The sequence below is a fragment of the Saccostrea cucullata genome, unplaced genomic scaffold, assembly GCF_032062105.1.
Source record: "Saccostrea cucullata isolate Sc308-1 unplaced genomic scaffold, CSIRO_AGI_Scuc_v1 ctg1322, whole genome shotgun sequence".
NCBI lineage: Eukaryota > Metazoa > Mollusca > Bivalvia > Ostreida > Ostreidae > Saccostrea > Saccostrea cuccullata.
Window position 1 is genome coordinate 306,569 of NW_026930818.1, and position 13,956 is coordinate 320,524.

Genomic DNA, 13,956 nt, shown 5'->3' on the forward strand with positions numbered 1-13,956 from the left:
GTGGCTCCGATCAAAAATTTCGTAAATTCACCGTTCATTGCAATATACTGGAGTAATAGATTCATTTCACAATGATTGATCCATGGAACATATATAGAATCCAATGGACACAAAAGATAAACGAAAAGCATGCGTTTTCACTTCTTACACACAACCTTGGGCTTTTTGTTTATTGAAATATCCATTTTTTCCGCATTTAGCATAAAATTTAGCTTACGAAATTCCAACGGAATCTGTAATTTCGTTCGGTGATTTATCACCATTTGTCCACCTAGTCCCGCGTTGTTCAGTTGTTTAAGCGAGTTTCTATCGTTGTTTTAAGAAGTGGCGGGAGTAAAATCCTTCCGAGTTCAAAACCTGCACACAAAAGAGAAAGTGCTGCATTTTTTTAAAAAAAACATTAGAAATAATCTCCAAATTTCAAAGAAAATTCTGAAACAGTTGTTGGAGTAAAACCCTTCAAATCGATTACATTACAAAAATTACCTGTTCACAGGAAACTGTTTCTTGCAAATTCCGAAACATAAGAATATATATCCGGATTTCACAGAAGAAAACTTGAACTGAGGAGGCATCTTGGTGTAATCGATAAATTGCATCGTCAAAACACCCGATTCTGAAATCAATGTCTTTTTTTTCGGAATTAAAATTTACGTCGTCATCCGTGTTCGTTGCGTTGTAAAATGAATAAATTGTAAAGAATTTAGTAAAACTGACTTTTACACATGCGTAGTATGTATAAAAATGTTGCAATGCGGATAAATAAGACTAAACAAAGTTAATGTTCATATTAATCGATATAAAACATCTCTCGATGATTCCTACTATTAATAAAGACAGAAGAAAAACCAAAACTGGTTTTCTTTGGCCTAACTTGATGAACAGTGCCAGGTAGTCATCCAAGCAGAACGAGACCTTACCTGTGGATGTCCAATAAGTTAACAATGGACGTGTTCGATAGTGGTGAAATGTTTTAGGTAAGTTATAAGCCTCAAACTGACCATTATGTCAGATATTAGACTCTCCTCGGCGCTAACGCGCCTCGGGTCGTCTAATATCTGACATAATGGACAGTTTTCGGCTTATAACCATTACATATCATATCAGAAGTTTACCAACGCAATCTTCTTTCACTAATGCCATTAAAAAGACTCATTATAGAACACACAATAAGCTTTTTAATCATGAAAATATTATTTCAATAAAAAATACTATTTACAATGTCAGCTAAGAAATAATGCTAGTAGTTTAAACGGTGATTTACAGAAATATTATATTAGTGATAGTTCCAAATGTAAAAAAATGTGGTTTTCATACAGAAAACGCATGTCATTTTTTCTTTGAATGCCAATGTTATGTTGAGCAAAGACATACTATTTTAAATTGTATATCCAGTATAGACCTGCAACATCCTGTTTCCCTAAATATTTCATAATTTGGCGACAGTAATATTTCTCATGCAAGAAATATGAAAGTGTTTGATTGTGTTCATACATATATATCACAAACCAAAAGGTTTCATAAATGAAGTGAAACTATGAAATATTTATTCCAGTTCTTGCCCAAATCAAATACAAATTCATTGTATGTTTATAAATTGCTGTAATTCTCATTTTCTATTTTTTTCCTCTCATTTCTACATAAACCAGTATTCATTTTTTTCTCTTGTAGACCTATGTACTTTTTTTGTACTTTCTCCTAAATTGTATTCAATTTTGTGTTAGTAATATATAATTTATTGGTGATATTGAACCTGTTACCATATGTGTATTATCTAACCTTGTACCCGTGGAGAGGGCTTATATAGGCTATGACTGCTGCCCAATCCGTTTATTTAATTTTTACATATGTTCGAATCAAATCAACCACTATAGTAAATCAAAGTATCAGAGACATGCATCATGCACTATAGTCAACTTAGTGTCAAATTATCACTTTAGTGAACTAATGTAAACTATAGTTACGTAACGATAATATTTTAGTAAGAGCTACTTAAATATGTGAACATTTGACAAGAACTTTCTTAAGTTACCAACATTTTATGAGCCCAGATCGATAAATCCAAGGCATATATTGTTTTTGTCCTGTATGTTTGTCTGTTTATCGGTTCGTCTGTTTATCTGTCTGTCTGCTTGTCTGTCTGTCTATTGTCAAATTTTATCTAATCTTTTTCATATTTTTTTAACCATGAGAGAAAGAGACTTCATATTTTGTATGCATACTCCACGAATTTTAAAGGCATAAAGGCCAATGGCCTTGTGACCTTGACTGTGACTTAAAATAAAAATATAATTTTCAAACTTTTGCCATAACTTTTTTTTATTCATCAATATAAATATCATACAAAAAAAATCTTATACATAATAGCAGAGATGCAAATACCTGTGATCATTTTGAACATAATAAACTATTGCTAATTATATAAATATAATTGTTTTGTATATTTAACTTCCGTACAATAAAATCAAACCCTCACAGAATAATAAATCAAAGAATATTACTGACATTTTCCGTGTGTTTCTGTAAATATTTGATATAATACCATTGACATCTGTATATATGACCCTTTTTGCAGTGGATATTTGTATAAAAAAAAATTAGAGTCCATCAAGTCCCACCGCTACTTGTACTGAGGGTCAGGTCTCCCTCCAGTATGGGTCCTTCATTTACATGTGTGAGAAAGCAATAAAAAAGAGGATGATGAAGAACTTTTATTATAGTAAGAAGTGCTTATCAATATTCTATCGTATTATATAAGGCTTACTATATGCATATGATAATTTGGCATTTGGTTTAAGAGTTAGTTTCTAAAAACACTTTTGTTGGTTTAAAAATGTTTAGTAAATTATCTTTTTTATTATCTTCCTTTAGTTTGCAGTTCGAATTGTTGTTTAATTATAAAGAAAAATTGGATTTGATTTCATATTTTAAGGCAGCATTTATGCTTAAATAATTTGTTTTTTACATTTTCCTATTTAATTTTGTTTCTCGTTTTCCAAATAACCTACTTATAAATGTATATTAATGTGTTAATAAATATTCTTGAGCTTTGTGGAAAATTGTTATTTGTGGGTCCAGTTCCAATTTTCATTTAGTTCTAACACATTGAGTATTGTGTCTTCTATGAATTTAAGCGTTGGTTTGACCAGCCTACAATGAAAAAATAGATGTTGTTGATTTGAAGATATGGTATAACAGAAGGATATGGAGATAACGAACAGTATTCAATCTCAAAGTCCATAAAACAATACAAAATTAGAGCAGAGCAAACATTGACCTCCAAAACATCAGAGTTGGGATAAGGTGCCACTATGGAGTGAGCATGCATGCCCTGCCGACCTGTCACATCCGCCGTGTGCTCCTTGTCAGGATCGGGAAATAACGAAAAATATCCGTCGTCAATTAATGTGCAAAGTAATAAAATGAAATAGAAGGATATGGAACAGTACTCAATATAAAAGTCAAAACAATACAAAATAGGATCAGAGCAAAGACGGACCTCTGAAACATCAGAGGTTGGATCATATGCCATGGAGGAGTAAGCATCCCCTGCTGACCGGTCACACCCGCCGTGTGCTCGTTGTCATGATCAGATAATAACGGAAAAAATCCGTCGTCAATTAAGTGTATAAATAATGAACTAACGATTAGTATGAAAAACGTCAGTCAGCATTTGACTTAATGATGATTGTATTTGCTGACATGGTCATTGTATCGACAATAGAACTTACAAAATGATGACTTTAAACGATACTGCTGATATTCTTGTTTCATCAACTTGCTTGTCAATAATTTACCTCGTTTTAAAAATTGTCCATAGGTAGAGCAAGCTCTTGCGTATCGAATCAACTGAGATATATATCCTCCGTATGCAGATGATGAAAGTATATTGCTGCATAAGTAAGGGAAGTTGACGATAGATTAGTTACAGTTGTCACATTTATCATATAGTTTTTATTTACTATATTCAAATATCCAGCACTTTATGTCCACCAATTTATTAAAGATAATGTGTTGTGTGCAAAATAGTTGCCTTCATCGTTCCAAATGATTTTAATAAGTCGCTCTTAATAAATGATGCCGCATATAGTGGTTTCACATGATGCCACATATAGTGGTTGTAAGTGTATTAGTTTATTTGAAAGTTAAGTATTTCATCTCGATTCCTAGGTTCGAATTTTGACCGGAATTTGCTAAATGCAATAAGTGCTTTTCTATGAAAAAAAAATATGTAGACATATTATTTAAAGGTATGTATGCCGTGTTAAACAGTATTTTTGCACAGCTGAAACCGAACAAAAATTTCTGGAGTATGATAAGCTACAAAAAATGAAGCATTCTTGCAAATTCGACGAAATTTTATTCGGTATTAACAAAGGACTGGTCAGGAAAAGAACACGATATTCTCATGCATATTTATAAAGGACTGACGTTTATCCTGGATCTGCGCATGTGCGCGGGAAAAGCATCGCGAGAATCATCCGGTCGAGGAAAATATTTTTTGTGACGTCTGTTCAGTGAGGGACACAAATAGACCAATCAGCTCAATGAGTTGCATTTAATGCATTTATGGGTTTTTACTGTAACAGGAAAGGAGAAAATGCATGGCTGGACCGGGAATCGAACCCGGGACCCCTGTATCTCTAGTCAGGTGCTCTACCAACTGAGCTATCCAGGCCGATATCCACGACCCAAACCATTACATTCCTCCCTCCTTAAATGGTCTTCGCCCTCGAAGACACAACCCAAGTTCTTATTGCCCCTGGCAGGACTTTCACCTGCAATTCCAGGGGTGGTCAACGGCACCAAATCTGTAACAGGAAAGGAGAAAATGCATGGCTGAACCGGGAATCGAACCCGGGACCCCTGTATCTCTAGTCAGGTGCTCTACCTACTGAGCTATCCAGGCCGATATCCACGACCCAAACCATTACATTACTACATAAAATACTACATGTGTTTTTCAAAATGGCTAGTTTCTTAAATCGCTCTCAGAAAGACGTGATGCATTATGTACATTATTATCTACTAATCCCATGCTCATATTTGCATACAAATTATTAACAATGATGAAAATTAAAGTTTTCTCCACTCCATTGTACAGGTCCGTTTGTTTAGAGTTTCCCCGTGCTTTACTGCTAGTGGACATTTTCGGTTGGGTGAACATTTACGGGTCTTCAGTATGGAGCGCATTGTCAAATACAATGTATGGAAACTAATTTAAACTGCTATGTTTACACCCTGATTGGGATATCGTCAATCATGCGTTTTTGGTTTTTTAATATGAACTACATTTGTAGATGAATCGTACATACCATACATCTTGCCTTCTTAGAAATATAGTTGGGCTAATAAAATAAAATTGGTCAAGAAATTCCAGGCCTCTAAAAACTATTCCAGTTTGAGGGTACAACCAAACATTTCGATGAAAACCATTAAGAAAAATTAATTCAGGTAGGTAGCATCGGTTTTTTTAAGTGGGGGGGGGATAGAACAGTTAGAATAAAAATCAACTAGCTCGAAGAAATCCGACAAGTAAAATAGATTCCAATATCTTTCACCACTAAATTTTATTCATTCACTACAATTTACTGCCAAACTCCAAATTTCACTTTCGAATTAGCCCGAGCCAATGCTGATAACCTACTTGCAAGATTTTTGATATTATTTTCAAGAGGTCAGAAATACTGTGGTTGATATGTAAAGAACATAATTATACTATTTAGTAGTGTTCTGGTTTATGCATTCGGAATATTGTGCAGATTTATACATGACATTCTGTGGAATACTTTTTGTTGTTTTGAATCATTAAGAAATGCAGAATCGAATGTATGTAATCAGGTCCAGTCCAAAGACTATTTCTACCTACGTAGCTATTAATAGCTACGTAGGTAGAAATAGTCTTTGGACTGGACCTGGTAATAGCCATTTTGATTGATCAAATAATATCATTTGTTTGTATTGGTTATTTCATTTTGGCAGCTGTAAAAGTTCACCCGACCGAAAATGTCCATTGAAAAGACAATTGCACGTGATTATTCCTCGGTACAAAAAGCAACCAACTCTGAGGTGCTCTCAATATTGACAATCCCTACCTCACGTGTTTGTAGTAAAAACGTAGTAGACCATCATGCTTTTCGGTTCATTCACGAGATTGGACCATTGTTTGCTGTAAACATGCGAGGCAACGTGATCATGAATATTTCAATAAGAGGCGGTTTTTTATCCGACATGGAGAGAAAATAATTTTTACCAAATAACATTTCATAACTTTTAAAAGTGATAGAGTGGAATTGTCTTATTTGCAGAAAGCATATAACTTATATAACTTGATGAGACACCACATATATTTATTACTTTTAAAATAAAACACTAATACGGCATATATAGCTTTAAAGAAAATTCAGATGAGTCTGAACAAGAGGACGGTAAATATTTCTCTCTTGGGTGTATATCTTTACTTTTTAACCCGTGTTTTCCAATAGCATTCCAAGTTTCTGATTCTGAATGCTTTAATTTATAAATCGTTTTTATTTATTTACTATTAATAAAATTAAAGATATTTATCATATTCATTCGTCCTTCATTCTTATTTAGTCAGCAAAAATTTTTGTCTATTTTATTTGATTTACTATCCCAAGTAATATAAAAGACCAAATAATATTTTCATATTTTTTATTTATTTTATTTATTTATTTATTTTATTTTATTTTATTTTATTTTTTGCATCGGGAATTCCTCTTGTTTCAATTTCATATCCAATGGTTGGAATTATTAAGCTTTTTATTATCAAGGTTTTCCCTTTCATTGTAAGGTTTCTAGTTTTCCAAACATGCAAACTGTTCATAATTTTTCTATTTTTTCCACCTATATTGCTTCCGTATTAATACCGTATCCATGATATACCCCCATGGTTTTTATATTGATCCACTGTTTCTTTTTCAGTTTTTGTGCTGAAAATCGCGTTTTAAAAGATTTAGGGGCAATACCACCTACCCTTCTGTATCAAAAAATTCAGAATTAAGAGAAAAAAGAACTAGATAGATTACAACATCAGAACTTGTCCCTGCCGACAAAGCAGGCAACAACATTGTCTTCGTTTGTAAGGCTCGTTATATTGTATTTTAGAAGAATTTGGATTTAATTCTACAAGTGAAAATCCAAATTAAACTCCTAGAGTTATTTTTCTAAGGAAGAAATTCTTCAAAATCATAAGAATCCTTACAAGCACAGATACATTGTGGGTTCCAGCGAATGTTCAACCAAGCCTTTTTCTTTACTCATCACTAAGAAATTAACAGTGGTGAAGGAGAAAATTTAAAGTACTGTACAACAATATATTCAAGAAGAGGTGTGAGTCAGATGTGGATACTAAAAAATTACAAAGAACTTTTGGATTGATTGATTGATTGTATATTGTTTAACGTCCCACTTGAGAATTTTTCACTCATATGGAGACGTCACCGATGCCGGGGAAGGGCTTCAAATTTAGACCTATACTCGGCACTCAGGGCCATTGAGCAGTGAGGGTTCTTTATCGTGCCAACGCCTACCGTGACACGGGACCTACGTTTTTAAGGTCATATCCGAAAGACCCGTGACTTTCACTTCTAGTGCCGAGCGCTTGGCGAAGGAACAGGCACTACCTTTGTTTACGTATTAGGTATGACGCGGCGCCGCGATCGAGAATCGAATCCGGGACTCCCGATCACGAAGCGAACGCTCTACCGTTAGGCCACCGTGACCGGTCGAGGACAATTTAAAATCACTAGATTTTACCAAAACCAACAGCTTAAAAACTTACGACTTTTCAACTTTATACACAACCATTCCCCACGATAAAATAAAGTCCAGGCTTTTTGCTATCATTGACAACTGCTTTTTCAATAAACATGGAACTTGTAATTTTATTAACCTGGTCATTTATCATTTATAAAAAAAATTGTGAAAACACATTCTGACTGCACACACAAGTACTCTGAATTTGACATCAAAAGAATGCTTGACTTTGTTATTTACAATATCTATGTGGTTTTTGGAGACCAGATATTCCAACAATATATTGGAATTCCCATGGATACCAATTGCGCTCCGTTATTAGCAGACCTATTTTTGTATTCATATGAAGCAGAATTTGAGCAAAATCGTATGCGTGAAAAGAAGAAAACACTTTATGTGGCCTCCAACTCCACATTTAGATACCGTAGATCACTCAATTTTCGCGAGATAGTCATTGACTCTTGATAAGCGAGACAAAATTTTCACGAATCGTGGTTATTGCTTTATATGATCTTAAGGAATACTATTATACGCGAGAACTTATTTTTCGCGAGCACACTGTCTTGCGTAATTACGCGAAAATAAAGTTTTCGCGAATAAAAAGTGATTTACAGTATATCGACGATGTACTGTTATTTAACAATTCGTAATTTTCATTCCTATGTTAATACGATATATCTTGGTAAGCATGAGATAAAAGATACCACAAAGTCTGACACATCTTTTTCATACTCGGATATTTTACTTGAAAAAGTCATTAATAGTAATCATAAAACCAAGCTCTATGATAAACGTGATAACTTTAACTTTTCTAGCATCAACCCCCCATACTTATGCACCAATATACCTTCATCGCCCGAATATGGAGTTTATGTATCTCAGTTGATTCGATACACAAGAGCATGCTCTACGTATGAACAATTTCTAAAACGAGGTAAATTACTGACAAAGAAATTGATAAAACAAGAATATCAGCAGTCTCGTTTAAAGTCATCACTTCGAAAATTCTACGCTCGATACAATGACCTAGTAAGCAAATATAATGCCGACTGACGTTTTTCATACTAATTGTTAGTCCACTATTGATATATTGAATTGACGACGGATTTTTCCGTTATTTCTTGATCATGTCAAGAAGCATAAGATGTGACCCGTCAGCAGGGGATGTTTTCTTCAACATTGCAACCTGATCCCACCTCCTATGTGTCGGAGGTCTGTGTTTGCTCTGCTCCTGATTTGTATTATTTTGTGGACTTTTGATCTTGAGTTCGTTATCTCCATATATTTCATCTATAACTTTATCTTTGCAACTAAAGAATTGTTGAATTAAATAACAATTCTATTGTTTCCTGGCACCGTGTGCCACTACCTAACAACACACCCTGGAAAGTCACCGAGGCACCTTCATCACGTTAACGTCACCAAAACACGATCTAAAGTCACTAAGACACTAGTCACAGACACTAAGGAAATAGATCCCCGTGTTGGGTAGTCTTACTAAAAATTCTGTTGTTTCTGGGCACAGTTAAAGACCTCACCCAGAAGTGTTACCCAAGCAATTAGTAACAACCATATAAACGAACTCTAGACTTATCTCATTCTTATGCCTAATTACTACTATTTGTTTACAATTGTGAACTCTGATTGGCTGAAATGTAATCAATGATTTGCTAACTCTGCAATGATTCGATTGGAAATTTTCAGGTTCATTTTCTCTACCCAAGGATGCCATGTGAAAAGTTTGGTTAGGATTGATGCTTCTGGAGAAAAAGTCAAAAATGTGAAAAGTTTACAGATGGACAGATCGATGGGTAAGAGAGACAGGAGGACAGCAGACAAAATGTGGTAAGAAAAGCTCTCTTGAGCTTTCAGCTCAGGTGAGCTAAAAAGCAGGGCTAATGATTCAAATGAGTGAAATATCTTTTGATTGTTAAAACTTTTTCTGTGTTATTATATATTTATTCTAAATATTATAAATGTATTCTAGGTACAATTAAAAAATGTAAGTTCAGTTTTTGATAAGCAAAGATTGAGTGTAATATAATGAAGTTTTGTCTACCTTTTCACACAGATTTAAGAATAAAGATTCCTTGGTAAATCTTGAACCAGCCTTGCTTTTTAATTCTTGTCAACAATCATCATTGGAAAGGAGGCAACTGAATTTATTTGGACACAATGTACTTTTAAGGATTGTATCTATCTTGACATAGTTCCAAACAAATAACCTAAAAAAAAAACCAAGCATTTTTGTTCTCTCCTTGCTCTCCTGGCTCCCAGTCCTGTCTTTTGCATCATTGCTCCCTCCTTCTATTGAACTGAGGGCCAGGAAACAAAAAGCGAATAGTTTAAAACCTGTTGTCATAAAATGGTACTTCAGGCTCAACAAATTAAAATCAGATTTATGGCCATCATATGCGTATATACATCACTGACAATTCACAATCAAACACATCCAAAGTTTGAGTAAATAAAAATATTTAAAGATGAACAACATCAGTGTTGTCACCCATCATTACTTTATATTATGATTTTTTTTTAAAACAAACAAGAGGTCCACAGGTCTTATATGTCATCTGAGTATCATGTAACAACTTTCCAACAATTGAATTGGTTTTAACCAAAAGCCATGAAATTCACAATTTTGAAAGAGGCTTCATTGCTTATCATAACTATACTTGGCTTGCTTACTTTAGTTACTTAATACCCAGAGGTAGATCAAAATACAAAGAGAAAATGAATTTCTACTTTATAACCAGTTGTGCACCCTACCCCACAGGAACCACTGGCACTAGGGGCATTTAATATCACAAATTTTATTTCATCATAAATGATTGATTAATACCAATGAGCAGATTTCAAAGCATTAATTTATTTTCAGGCTATGCAACCCCTAACCCCGACCCCACCCAAAATACCCCTGACCCCGGGGCCCTTAAATTAACCATTTGGAAGAGGCACCTTTATTCATCACTAATATGTACTTATAGACCATTGGTATAATATTTAGGAGCAGAGGAAAAGATTTTCAAAGAATTCATACATTTTCACTACATAATCATTTGAGCCCCACCATAATACCAAAACCCCGACCCAGGGGCCCTAAAATTCGCAAAAAGGAAGAGGCGTCTTTCCTGATCATAACTACTATTATGATCATAGTTCACTGTTTTAAAAGAATTAATGTATTTTCACTATAATATAATCAATAGAGCCCCGCCCTTACCCAAGAACCCCTGAACCAGGAACCATGAAATTCACAATTTTGGAAGAGGCAGTCTTATTTAACATAACTATGTACTTGATTAGTTGATTTAATACCCAGGAGCAGAAAAGAAGATTTTCAAAGAAATAGTGCATTTTCACTATATAATCTATATAGCCCCGCCCTAGCACCTAAGAACCCCTAATCCATGAAATTCACAATTTGGGGAGAGGCAGTCTTATTCAAGATAACTATGTATTTGGTTAGTGTATTTGGGTTTTAGTGCTCTATAGATTATAAAGTGAAGTGCATTATTTCTTTGAAAACCTTCATCTCTGCTCCTGGGCATCCTGAACCTGGGGCCATAAATTTCACAATTTCGGAAGAGGACTCATTGATGATTACAATCATGCAAACAGTTTGACTCCTTGATGTCAAGGAGTAAAAAGATTTTTAAGTCATCTAAGTAACCTCAAGTGACGTATTGCTATCCGTTTTCGTCCGTCGTCGGCCGTCGTTTGGCGTTTGTCGTGCGTTAACATTTGAACATTTTCTCTGCAACCGCTCAACCAATTTCGACTAATTTTGACATAAAGCAGCTATGGGTGAAGGGGAACAAAAATTGTGAATTTCATGGTCCCTGTCCCCCTGGGGCCTGAGGGATGGGAACAAAACCACTAAAATTAATGCAATCTTTAAAAATCCTCTCTACTCCTGAAAGTCAAGCAGTCAAACTATTGGCATGATTGTAAGCAGCATGGAGTCCTCTACCAAAATTGTGAAATTCATGGCCCCAGGGTCAGGAGTTCTAGTGCTAGGGCGGGGCTAAATAGATTATATGGTGAAAATGCATTATTTCTTTTAAAAATTTCTCTTCTCTTGGACATTAAATAAACTAACCAAGTACATAGTTATATTGAATAAGACTGCCTCGTCTAAAATTGTGACTTTCATGGCCCTAAGGTCAGGGGTTTCTAGTGGTTGGGAGGAGCTATATCGATTATATTGTAAAAATGCATGATTTTATTTAATGTTCTTCTCTGCCCCTGGGTATTTTAATTAATATATATATATATTAAGATAAACTACCCAAGTACATAATTATAATGAACAAGATGTCTCTTCTTAAATTGTGAATTTCATGACCCCAGGGTTGTGGGTTCTGATGTTAGGGTGGGGCTCTATTGATCATATAGTAAAAATGCATAAATTCTTTAAAAATCTCCTCTGCTCCTGGATATTAAACCAATGAACTATGAACATAGTTCTGATAAACAAGAATATCTCTACTAAATTTGTGAACTTCATGTCCCCAGGGTTGGGGGCTCTGGTGTTAGGGCAGGACACTATTGATCATATAGTGATAATGCATAAATTCTTAGAAAATCTTCTCTGCTCCCGGGTATTTGATAAACTTAAGTATATAGTTAGGATGAGCAAGCATGCTCTTCCAATATTGTGAATTTCATGGCCCCAGGGTCAGGGATTCTGTTGTTAGGGCGGGACTCTTTTGATCATAATAGTGAAAATGCATAAATTCTTTAAAAATCTTCTCCTCTGCTCCTGTATATTAAACCAATGAACTATATATATGGTTATGATGAGGAAGGATACCTCTTCCAAGTTTGTGAATTTAAGGGCCCCTGGCTCAAGGGTTCTGGTGTTGGGGTGGGGCTCTATTGATTTGCATGAAATCTTTGAAAATCATTTACTTTGGTCCTGGGTATTATGCCAGTGATCCAAGTACATATTTATGATGAAGAAAGATGCCTCTTCCGAATGGTTAATTTATGACAGGACCCCTGGGTCGATCAGGGAAACTGGGGGAGGGGTACATAGTCGGATAATAAATTTATGCTTTGAAATCTGCTCTTTGGTATAAATAAACCATTTATGATGAAATAAAATTTATGATTACATTTCCAAAATTTTGAAATATGTGGCCCCAAAGTCAGTGATTCCAGTGGGATGGGGTTCACAATTGGTTATAAAGTGGAAATGCATTTTCTCTTTGTTACCCTGATCTACCTCTGGGTAATAGGAAGCCAAAGTAAGCATCCTAGTGATAAGCAATAATGCCTCTGTCAAAATTGTGAATTTCATGGCCTCTGGTTTTAAAAACGAACCAAATTCAAATGTTGGAGAGTTGTTATATGATACTCAGGTGACCTATAGGGCCTGTGGGCCTCTTGTTCAAGATTGCAATAATTTTAGTGGGTTTGGCCCCACTCCTCAGACCCCAGGGGAGCAGGGACCATTAAAATTTACAATTATTTTTGTTCCCCTTCACCCATAGATTCCTTATGCCAAAATTGGTTGAAATTGGTTGAGTGGTTGCAGAGAAGAAGCTGAATATATTCAAAGTTAACCGCACAACGATGGACGAAAACAGATAGCAATGTGTCACCTGAATTTACTCAGGTGACCTAAAAAAAAAGTCAGTGAAAACAAAAAGATACAAAGCATTGTAAATTATTTATTCAAAAACAATTTATATTAAATTATTATGTCTACAAAAAATAATTAAATATTAAGTGGATTTACAAATACTGATGAGACTTATGAATGATTCTTTTTATTTCTACTCATATTATCACAGCCCAGATACACCTACAAAAAGCACTTTTATGCACAAACAAGTTAATGTAAATCAAAATAATGAAATGTTATGGGGACTGGTAAAATATGGACGGAATACAACAATCTTTCTATTGAATCTATGAACCTGAAATAGATCCAATTAAGGTTTTTCCATGTTAAAAAAACATGAACAGTTTTCACTCAATAATATTAAACAAGATACAATTTAAAAACAATTCCACAAGCTATTTCATATACATGTGACATTTTACACATGATCGATTGCTTTAACATTTACCTCAAACAAAAACTACATTGCAAAACAGACAGACAAACAGACTTCTCTGAAGACTTCAGGAAGAGAGACAATTTGATCCTCCATTCATTTTTCTATT